The sequence below is a fragment of the Danio aesculapii genome, chromosome 1 (assembly GCF_903798145.1).
Source record: "Danio aesculapii chromosome 1, fDanAes4.1, whole genome shotgun sequence".
Taxonomy (NCBI): Eukaryota; Metazoa; Chordata; class Actinopteri; order Cypriniformes; family Danionidae; genus Danio; species Danio aesculapii.
Window position 1 is genome coordinate 33362336 of NC_079435.1, and position 11980 is coordinate 33374315.

The 11980-nt window shown below is 33.3% G+C and overlaps 3 long non-coding RNA genes across 3 annotated transcripts; all 3 read right to left on the reverse strand.

The window, feature by feature from the left end:
* Window positions 1–1605: 1605 nt before the first annotated feature.
* On the reverse strand, window positions 1606–2116 carry LOC130245064 (uncharacterized). Its single transcript, XR_008839289.1, has 3 exons — window positions 1990–2116; window positions 1804–1897; window positions 1606–1718 (listed from the first exon to the last, which is right to left on the reverse strand). It is a non-coding gene; the product is annotated as an uncharacterized LOC130245064 (long non-coding RNA).
* A 229-nt stretch (window positions 2117–2345) lies between these two features.
* On the reverse strand, window positions 2346–2860 carry LOC130220872 (uncharacterized). Its single transcript, XR_008836239.1, has 3 exons — window positions 2785–2860; window positions 2609–2710; window positions 2346–2430 (listed from the first exon to the last, which is right to left on the reverse strand). It is a non-coding gene; the product is annotated as an uncharacterized LOC130220872 (long non-coding RNA).
* A 148-nt stretch (window positions 2861–3008) lies between these two features.
* LOC130245120 (uncharacterized) lies at window positions 3009–3521 on the reverse strand. Its single transcript, XR_008839301.1, has 3 exons — window positions 3440–3521; window positions 3274–3348; window positions 3009–3153 (listed from the first exon to the last, which is right to left on the reverse strand). It is a non-coding gene; the product is annotated as an uncharacterized LOC130245120 (long non-coding RNA).
* Window positions 3522–11980: the final 8459 nt, after the last annotated feature.

Consider the following 11980-nt stretch of genomic DNA (forward strand, 5'->3'; position numbering starts at 1 on the left):
AGAAGTGAGTGGAGTTAGGTTGGTCTGACGATCCGTTGTGGCAGGTTGGATGACTGATACTGAGGAGAACCGAATGCACACACCAGAGGGCTTGCGGGGAAGACAGACTGACGATAAACACAAGGCAGACAGGATACCGGGAACACTGGACGAACTAGGAGAGACAGAGAGCAGATAAGTACAATAAACTGAGATCTAGGATTAGTGATTACCAGGAGTTGTTCACTCAGAGTCCGCTTCGTAGGAACGAGACCGGACACTGAGTGAAGTGAGGTGTGTGCTTATATAGTGACTAAGTGATTGGGTGCAGCTGTGTGTGGTTAATACTCAGGTGATGGTGATCTTTGCGTGATGCTGGTGGAAGAGCCTGGCCAATCCGTGACAGTGTGTATATATATATATATATATGTATATTTATATATATATATATATATATATATATATATATATATATATATATATTTATATATATATATATATATATATATATATATATATATATATATATATATATATATATATGTATATATATATATATATATATATATATATATATATATATATATATATATATATATATATATATATGTATATATGTATATATATCAACACTTCATTGGGAAAGACCATTTAAAAATAAATGTTATATTAAAGTTAAAAACTTCAGTTTAAAACAACAGCATTTTGAATTCATATACCTTTAAGTATCGCTGAGACAAGTACACGTGGAGGCTTTTCTTTTTCAGCTGATTCCATCCTTTTGCATGAAGTGTGATCATGTCCACTCGTGCTAAACAGAAATAACACACACACACACACACACACACACACACACACACACACACACGCACACACACACACACACACACACACACACACGTGAAATGTGAAAACTATTTTCTTTGTTCAGTGCTTAGTTGCTGTTAATCACAGCACTTAACTTCACAAGTTCTATTTCACTGACTATATTCCAATTATAAACCAATCATTACACTATCAATGTTGTTAAAGCAACCTCATAAAATTCAAGATAAAGTCACACAAATTTTTCACTTGATGTTTTCTAGTGGGCTTAAGAAAATGACATACACATGGTCAACTACCAGTGATTTTTCACTTTACACATGTTCAGTCTACACACTACATTGCTATGTACATGACACTTACCAGCCTTGCTCATATATTTTGTTGTAAGAGCAACACGTGATAAAAAACTGTTAACTTGCTCAACTTCCTCTCCTATTGTAGTGCCTGCTCCTGATTGATTTCTGCCACTCCACTGGACCTATTAAACAAACAAGGAAGTTTTAACAGACACAATTAAATACACAAGACCTAGCACAATTATTTGTCATTTAAAAACTTACCTCACAACTTGTAGAGTATCCTTTTGCATGCATGATAGAAAGGAATGGCTTCATCTCTGTTAACTTCTGCAGACTTGGAACTACTTGTGCAACCTTTTGTAAGTAGGGCCAGTATCGGCACATGATGTCTGTGCAGAAGAATCTGCAGTTTGTTTTTGAGGCTATTTCCTTTTGCAAATACATAGGGTATGCAAAAATCTCACCCCTGCTCATATTCAGGGCTTTAAACAAAATGTTGTGTCTGCACACTGCCACTTCCAACCCCTCCTCATCCAATTTACCACTAGACTTCCTTGAAGTCTCTCTGGCAGCAGCCCAAGTGGATTTTCCACATGTGCCTTTTCCTTGTACCTGTATTAAAGAAAACATATCAATAGTATTAAGTGAATTATCTATATTTGTTAAATAATAGTTAAATAAAATTATAAAAGCATACTGAGCTGGTCTTTTGTTGAACAAAATTGACAAAATTGGTCACATCCTCATCCTTGGCAATGAAAACACCATTAAAAAAAGGCTGTTCTTCGACTCTATTAATAACAGAGGAAAAATATTATATGGTCAGCATAAACTAATATGCATAATCCATTTGCAATTACTACTGTGAGTAGTATGCTCTTACTCTCTGGCTTTGTTAAACCGATATAGTTTGCGGTTTCCATCTGCAGACACTGCAACAGCATTTGGGATACATGCAGGACACGAGAAGTGATCAATTGCACTGAGCTTTTCTTTCTCATGACGACAATATGTCCACTCCAAAAATGCCTTCTGGAATGTTTTGCCACATATAGTGTCATTCTAAAAGTTGGGGGAAAAAAAACATCAATGGAGCTAAAGAGCTGTTTTTTCTTAACATTTGAGTAATTTGAAGCATTTTTACCCGTCCAAAGTTCTGTTTGTTTAAACAGCTCAAAAGAAGTGAACAGATCAACCTGATATATTGTTTGAAATGTTACAGAGCCTGGCCAGTAACCACTTCGGGCAAGGTCCAGCAGCCCAGGTGTCCATGATTTGTGGCAAGTGTTGCAGCACCACATAGGCAAAGAGAGATCATAGCGACCTACAATCAAATCAAATTACAGACATTTAAAAAAAATTAAATAAAATAAAAAAATAAATATATATATATATATATATATATATATATATATATATATTATATATATAAATATATATATAAACACACACACACACACACATACAAAAAAGGATACATTTTAAATGTAAGGAGTACAAACCATTTATGTTGATGAGCTGTATTAATCGACCAGTGCTAACAGACAAGTTTTGGTCCTCACAATCACAAATACTTCGTGGCTCTTGTATGGGTAACAAACATGCTAAAGAAATATAAAAACCATATTAATATTAAGGCATGACTTAAAACATATACCCAAACGAAAGTGTTGCTTACCTTGCTCACATAATGTTTGCTTCCCATTGATTTCTATCACAACGGCTGACGGAGGAATAGGGTTAAAAAAGTTTTCTAAATAACACTCTCTGTTATGCAGAGTATAGTGTTGGTGAGCTGACACATCACAGCTGCTGCAGTAATGTGGTTTTGGCAAACAGTCCTTGCACCTTATTACTGCTGCTTTGGCTCTGCAGTGATCACAATCTAAGCACTCTACCATCTCTGATGTTAGGGAGTAGTCCAAGAGGGTTTGTCTTGCTTGTAACCAATGGCTTTCAGATAATACTTGTCTTAAAGTCCAATTGTGAGACGCAGACACACTTTTGTCTGAGATAAGCGCTTGACTCAGTTCCTGTAACTGTATATCTTAAAAGACAAAAATGCCATATTAAGAAAACAAAAATGTGAATGTCCTTAGTGTACAGTGTTTTAAATGTCCAACATTTAGGAAACTTCTGACAAGATAGAAATTATTTTGTAACTTACCAATGGCACGCTGCGCATGGGTTCCCATATCTGCAGGAAAATCATTTACTGAACACTCAGTGCCACTTGAAGTTGCTATATAAAAAAAAAAAAACATTTTTTGATTAAAAAATATATACATTAGATTTATTTATTGTTTACTACTATATTTACAAATATGGTTTACCAGGATCAATCATAGTTCCATCACTTGATGTTTTGTCCGTTGAAGCTCTGGATTTATCTGTAAAGATGGTGATAAAGGTTTGTGAAGACAGGAAATTTATGAAAACAATTTATTATATTATCACTTGCCTCGTCTTCCTCGTTTGGGTTCTGTTTTTGTATACTCCAGGAGACCTTTTTTGTCTCTTTTTTTCCATCTAATAATTGGAACAGCTTTCTTTTTCTTTTTAGGCCTCGGTTTAGGAGCGGTCTCCTCCTAACCATAACAGTGCATAACAAGAAAAAAAAAAACTCTAATAACAATGATACTAAGTATATTGTGTAAGGCGTTTGTGAAACATATTCATACCTGTAACTCTTGCAAATCAGATGTTATTTCATCAATGTCGAGCTGTAATTCCCTTTCCATGTCTTCTGTGGTGGTATGATCATCATTGGTGGCCATTATCCTAATTGTTTTTTTGTACTTTGAAGCATTCCTAGAAATACAAAAAGCCAAGATACTATTTACAGTATGTATGCACAGATTATATAAAATATTAGTCTTGATAGATCCTATTTTACAGTTCTAAGTCATAAATTATTGAATATACTTTCACAGTAAAAACCTGGCTCATGTAGTCAAAGACAGACTATAGTGAAATTAGACTCTTTGTCACATAGATATTAAATTGGGTTATAACTACAAATACAACAGAATGTTTTGAAGAGCAAATTGTATTTCCTTCAGACACCCTACAGTGGCATAATAAACTTTTTTTGCAGAAAAACTACTAACACATGTAATTATTTTGCATATTTCTACAGTATGTAACTGCAATAAAATCAATACTATGATTTACGGCATATTATATTTGCTTGATATGCACGGTTATTTTGATAAGTACTTGGTTGTCTTTGATAGTGCACATCAAATGATTTCTATACATCACTCACAATATAATTACACTAATAAAACCTAGCTAACACAGAGGCATGCATAATAATATATTTTAAAGCAGTGTAACGTTATACAGTACATGACGGTTACCTGAATGATCACGCTGTTTCTGCAATATCCAGCTGTTCGACGCACGATATATACATCATCGTCTAAACAGATCACCGCTGTCCTTAAATAAATTAAAAGTGCCAAAAAAACGAAACAAGCATATATATATATATATATATATATATATATATATATATATATATATATATATATATATATATATATATATATATATATATATATATAACAAGCGTGTTATGGAGTAAACCCGTCTAATAATAAGGTATTACATATAGGTTACTCTCACAATTTAACTTTTTTTTTTCAAATATATGACAAAATTTAAATCAAGTCGAAATAAAACAGTTATTAATTTGTTAGACTGAAAACGTTGTGCTTTTAATCGCTCAAAATAGTCTTGAATTGTCGTTGTAAATGAAAGAACAAATGAAACAGGCAAATTAAAATATAACACATTTGTTAAGAAGAAAATTTGAAAAAATGAGCGTGTCAATTTTTTGCTCGTACAAATCATATTTTGTTCACCATTTGAAGCGAGTATCTGCTAGAAATCTTGTACGTTTCAGGAGTACATAAAACCACCTGACTGAAATGTAACTTTGCTACGTTTTATCTAAATTATTTCTTCGTGCTTTCCTCGTATTATTTTAAATAAGATGGACTTACATTTACGTTGTCATTCCCGTTAATGTGAGAAACGAACAAAAGATGCACATACAAAGTAATATTTTATCGCTGTTCAATAATAATTTTGTGCTGTTTGGTATGTAACTAACATGGCACGGTAGTTTATATCCCGAGTATATCCCAGCAAACTAGGTTGAATGTTGAAATACCACACGTCTTTCCTCACTCACTTAATTCACATTAAAACGAGTGTGCACAGAGAAGATCGAACCTTAATTTCCTTGTTTTTATTTTTAATAAACACGCATGATCTAAAGCGGAGGCATTTTAAAACGAGTTAGCGCCTCTAGCGGATGTTATTTTTAAAAAAGTGCAGGGAAGCGTACCTATTTGTACGTATATCTGGTTCTCTAGAAATGTAGTCAGGCCTACGTTTTTCTAATGAGCCTGGGTTGCTTATTTCAGCTTTCTGAGGCCAAAAACAGCAAGTAATAAAAACTGCTCAAAACAGTGAAAATGAACAATGTTTTTGTTTTTAACAACATTATAGGCAGTATTAAACAACATTATATGCAGTATTAAACAAGTTGCAAGTGAATACTGAGTGAAATGAAAGAGTTTGCAGAACAGCCTATTTCTGCATTGCAGGAATCAGCTTATTTCAGCTTTCTTAGGCCAAAAACAGCAAGTGAAAAAAACTGCTCAAAACAGTGAAAATGAACAATGTTTTTTGTTTTCAACAACATTATATGCAGTATTAAACAACATTATATGCAGTATTAAACAAGTTGCAAGTGAATACTGAGTTAAATGAGAGAGTTTGCAGAACAGCCGGTTTCTGCATTGCAGGAATCAGCTTATTTCAGCTTTCAAACGCCAAAAACAGCAGGTGATAAAAACTGCTCAAAACAGTGAAAATGAACAATGTTTTTGTTTTTAACAACATAATATGCAGTATTAAACATGTTTTAACAAGTTGCAATTGAAAACTGAGTGAAATGAGAGAGTTTGCAGAACAGCCTATTTCTGCATTGCAGGAATCAGCTTATTTCAGCTTTCTAAGGCCAAAAACAGCAAGTGATAAAAACTGCTCAAAACAGTGAAAATGAACAATGTTTTTGTTTTTAACAACATACTATGCAGTATTAAACATGTTTTAACAAGTTGCAAGGGAATACTGAGTGAAATGAGAGAGTTTGCAGAACAGCCTATTTCTGCATTGCAGGAATCAGCTTATTTCAGCTTTCTAAGGCCAAAAACAGCAAGTGATAAAAACTGCTCAAAACAGTGAAATTATGATTCTTTCTGTGTTTAACAACATAATATGCAGTATTAAACATGTTTTAACAAGTTGCAAGTGAATACTGAGTGAAATGAGAGAGTTTGCAGAACAGCCGGTTTCTGCATTGCAGGAATCAGCTTATTTCAGCTTTCTAACGCCAAAAACAGCAGGTGATAAAAACTGCTCAAAACAGTGAAAATGAACAATGTTTTTGTTTTTAACAACATAATATGCAGTATTAAACATGTTTTAACAAGTTGCAATTGAAAACTGAGTGAAATGAGAGAGTTTGCAGAACAGCCTATTTCTGCATTGCAGGAATCAGCTTATTTCAGCTTTCTAAGGCCAAAAACAGCAAGTGATAAAAACTGCTCAAAACAGTGAAAATGAACAATGTTTTTGTTTTTAACAACATACTATGCAGTATTAAACATGTTTTAACAAGTTGCAATGGAATACTGAGTGAAATGAGAGAGTTTGTAGAACAGCCTATTTCGGCATTGCAGGAATCAGCTTATTTCAGCTTTCTGAGGCCAAAAACAGCAAGTAATAAAAACTGCTCAAAACAGTGAAAATGAACAATGTTTTTGTTTTTAACAACATTATACGCAGTATTAAACAACATTATATGCAGTATTAAACAAGTTGCAAGTGAATACTGAGTGAAATGAGAGAGTTTGCAGAACAGCCTATTTCTGCATTGCAGGAATCAGCTTATTTCAGCTTTCTAAGGCCAAAAACAGCAAGTGATAAAAATTGCTCAAAACAGTGAAAATGAACATTGTTTTTGTTTTAAACAACATTATATGCAGTATTAAACATGTTTTAACAAGTTGCAAATGAATACTGAGTGAAATGAGAGAGTTTGCAGAACAGCCGGTTTCTGCATTGCAGGAATCAGCTTATTTCAGCTTTCTAAGGGAAAAAAACAGCAAGTGAAAAAAAACTGCTCAAAACAGTGAAAATGAACAATGTTTTTGTTTTCAACAACATTATATGCAGTATTAAACAACATTATATGCAGTATTAAACAAGTTGCAAGTGAATACTGAGTTAAATGAGAGAGTATGCAGAACAGCCGGTTTCTGCATTGCAGGAATCAGCTTATTTCAGCTTTCAAACGCCAAAAACAGCAGGTGATAAAAACTGCTCAAAACAGTGAAAATGAACAATGTTTTTGTTTTTAACAACATAATATGCAGTATTAAACATGTTTTAACAAGTTGCAATTGAAAACTGAGTGAAATGAGAGAGTTTGCAGAACAGCCTATTTCTGCATTGCAGGAATCAGCTTATTTCAGCTTTCTAAGGCCAAAAACAGCAAGTGATAAAAACTGCTCAAAACAGTGAAAATGAACAATGTTTTTGTTTTTAACAACATACTATGCAGTATTAAACATGTTTTAACAAGTTGCAAGGGAATACTGAGTGAAATGAGAGAGTTTGCAGAACAGCCTATTTCTGCATTGCAGGAATCAGCTTATTTCAGCTTTCTGAGGCCAAAAACAGCAAGTAATAAAAACTGCTCAAAACAGTGAAAATGAACAATGTTTTTGTTTTTAACAACATTATATGCAGTATTAAACAACATTATATGCAGTATTAAACAAGTTGCAAGTGAATACTGAGTGAAATGAGAGAGTTTGCAGAACAGCCTATTTCTGCATTGCAGGAATCAGCTTATTTCAGCTTTCTTAGGCCAAAAACAGCAAGTGATAAAAATAGCTCAAAACAGTGAAAATGAACATTGTTTTTGTTTTAAACAACATAATATGCAGTATTAAACATGTTTTACCAAGTTGCAAGTGAATACTGAGTGAAATGAGAGAGTTTGCAGAACAGCCGGTTTCTGCATTGCAGGAATCAGCTTATTTCAGCTTTCTAAGGGAAAAAACAACAAGTGAAAAAAACTGCTCAAAACAGTGAAAATGAACAATGTTTTTTGTTTTCAACAACATAATATGCAGTATTAAACATGTTTTAAAAAGCTGCAAGTGAATACTGAGTGAAATGAGAGAGTTTGCAGAACAGCCTATTTCTGCATTGCAGGAAATCAGCTTATTTCAGCTTTCTAAGGCCAAAAACAGCAAAGTTATAAAAACCACTCAAAACAGAGAAAATGAACAATGTTTTTGTTTTTAACAACATTATATGCAGTATTAAACAACCTTATATGCAGTATTAAACAAGTTGCAAGTAAATACTGAGTGAAATGAGAGAGTTTGCAGAACAGTGTATTTCTGCATTGCAGGATTCAGCTTATTTCAGCTTTCTAAGGCCAAAAACAGCAAGTGATAAAAACTGCTCAAAACAGTGAAAATGAACAATTTTTTTTGTTTTTAACAACATAATATGCAGTATTAAACATGTTTTAACAAGTTGCAAGTGAAAACTGAGTGAAATGAGAGAGTTTGCAGAACAGCCTATTTCTGCATTGCAGGAATCAGCTTATTTCAGCTTTCTAAGGCCAAAAACAGCAAGTGATAAAAACTGCTCAAAACAGTGAAATTATGATTCTTTCTGTGTTTAACAACATAATATGCAGTATTAAACATGTTTTAACAAGTTGCAAGTGAATACTGAGTGAAATGAGAGAGTTTGCAGAACAGCCGGTTTCTGCATTGCAGGAATCAGCTTATTTCAGCTTTCTGAGGCCAAAAACAGCAAGTAATAAAAACTGCTCAAAACAGTGAAAATGAACAATTGTTTTTGTTTTAACAACATAATATGCAGTATTAAACATGTTTTAACAAGTTGCAAGTGAATACTGAGTGAAATGAGAGAGTTTGCAGAACAGCCTATTTCTGCATTGCAGGAATCAGCTTATTTCAGCTTTCTAAGGCCAAAAACAGCAAGTGATAAAAAACTGCTCAAAACAGTGAAAATGAACAATGTTTTTGTTTTTAACAACATAATATGCAGTATTAAACATGTTTTAACAAGTTGCAAGTGAATACTGAGTGAAATGAGAGAGTTTGCAGAACAGCCTATTTCTGCATTGCAGGAATCAGCTTATTTCAGCTTTCTAAGGCCAAAAACAGCAAGTGATAAAAACTGCTCAAAACAGAGAAAATGAACAATGTTTTTGTTTTTAACAACATTATATGCAGTATTAAACAACATTATATGCAGTATTAAACAAGTTGCAAGTGAATACTGAGTGAAATGAGAGAGTTTGCAGAACAGCTGTATTTCTGCATTGCAGGAATCAGCTTATTTCAGCTTTCTAAGGCCAAAAACAGCAAGTGATAAAAACTGCTCAAAACAGTGAAAATGAACAATGTTTTTTGTTTTTAACAACATAATATGCAGTATTAAACATGTTTTAACAAGTTGCAAGTGAAAACTGAGTGAAATGAGAGAGTTTGCAGAACAGCCTATTTCTGCATTGCAGGAATCAGCTTATTTCAGCTTTCTAAGGCCAAAAACAGCAAGTGATAAAAACTGCTCAAAACAGTGAAAATGACATGTTTTTGTTTTAACAACATAATATGCAGTATTAAACATGTTTTAACAAGTTGCAAGTGAATACTGAGTGAAATGAGAGAGTTTGCAGAACAGCCTATTTCTGCATTGCAGGAATCAGCTTATTTCAGCTTTCTGAGGCCAAAAACAGCAAGTAATAAAAACTGCTCAAAACAGTGAAAATGAACAATGTTTTTGTTTTTAACAACATTATATGCAGTATTAAACAACATTATATGCAGTATTAAACAAGTTGCAAGTGAATACTGAGTGAAATGAGAGAGTTTGCAGAACAGCCTATTTCTGCATTGCAGGAATCAGCTTATTTCAGCTTTCTTAGGCCAAAAACAGCAAGTGATAAAAACTGCTCAAAACAGTGAAAATGAACATTGTTTTTGTTTTAAACAACATAATATGCAGTATTAAACATGTTTTACCAAGTTGCAAGTGAATACTGAGTGAAATGAGAGAGTTTGCAGAACAGCCGGTTTCTGCATTGCAGGAATCAGCTTATTTCAGCTTTCTAAGGGAAAAAACAACAAGTGAAAAAAACTGCTCAAAACAGTGAAAATGAACAATGTTTTTGTTTTCAACAACATAATATGCAGTATTAAACATGTTTTAAAAAGCTTGCAAGTGAATACTGAGTGAAATGAGAGAGTTTGCAGAACAGCCTATTTCTGCATTGCAGGAATCAGCTTATTTCAGCTTTCTAAGGCCAAAAACAGCAAGTGATAAAAACTGCTCAAAACAGTGAAAATGAACAATGTTTTTGTTTTTAACAACATAATATGCAGTATTAAACATGTTTTAACAAGTTGCAAGTGAATACTGAGTGAAATGAGAGAGTTTGCAGAACAGCCTATTTCTGCATTGCAGGAATCAGCTTATTTCAGCTTTCTAAGGCCAAAAACAGCAAGTGATAAAAACTGCTCAAAACAGTGAAAATGAACAATGTTTTTGTTTTTAACAACATAATATGCAGTATTAAACATGTTTTAACAAGTTGCAAGTGAATACTGAGTGAAATGAGAGAGTTTGCAGAACAGCCTATTTCTGCATTGCAGGAATCAGCTTATTTCAGCTTTCTAAGGCCAAAAACAGCAAGTGATAAAAACTGCTCAAAACAGTGAAATTATGATTCTTTCTGTGTTTAACAACATAATATGCAGTATTAAACATGTTTTAACAAGTTGCAAGTGAATACTGAGTGAAATGAGAGAGTTTGCAGAACAGCCGGTTTCTGCATTGCAGGAATCAGCTTATTTCAGCTTTCTGAGGCCAAAAACAGCAAGTAATAAAAACTGCTCAAAACAGTGAAAATGAACAATGTTTTTGTTTTTAACAACATTATATGCAGTATTAAACAACATTATATGCAGTATTAAACAAGTTGCAAGTGAATACTGAGTGAAATGAGAGAGTTTGCAGAACAGCCTATTTCTGCATTGCAGGAATCAGCTTATTTCAGCTTTCTTAGGCCAAAAACAGCAAGTGATAAAAATAGCTCAAAACAGTGAAAATGAACATTGTTTTTGTTTTAAACAACATAATATGCAGTATTAAACATGTTTTACCAAGTTGCAAGTGAATACTGAGTGAAATGAGAGAGTTTGCAGAACAGCCGGTTTCTGCATTGCAGGAATCAGCTTATTTCAGCTTTCTAAGGCCAAAAACAGCAAGTGATAAAAACTGCTCAAAACAGTGAAAATGAACAATGTTTTTGTTTTAACAACATAATATGCAGTATTAAACATGTTTTAAACAAGCTGCAAGTGAATACTGAGTGAAATGAGAGAGTTTGCAGAACAGCCTATTTCTGCATTGCAGGAATCAGCTTATTTCAGCTTTCTAAGGCCAAAAACAGCAAGTGATAAAAACTGCTCAAAACAGTGAAAATGAACAATGTTTTTGTTTTTAACAACATAATATGCAGTATTAAACATGTTTTAAACAAGTTGCAAGTGAATACTGAGTGAAATGAGAGAGTTTGCAGAACAGCCTATTTCTGCATTGCAGGAATCAGCTTATTTCAGCTTTCTAAGGCCAAAAACAGCAAGTGATAAAAACTGCTCAAAACAGTGAAAATGAACAATTTTTTTGTTTTTAACAACATAATATGCAGTATTAAACATGTTTTAACAAGTTGCAAGTGA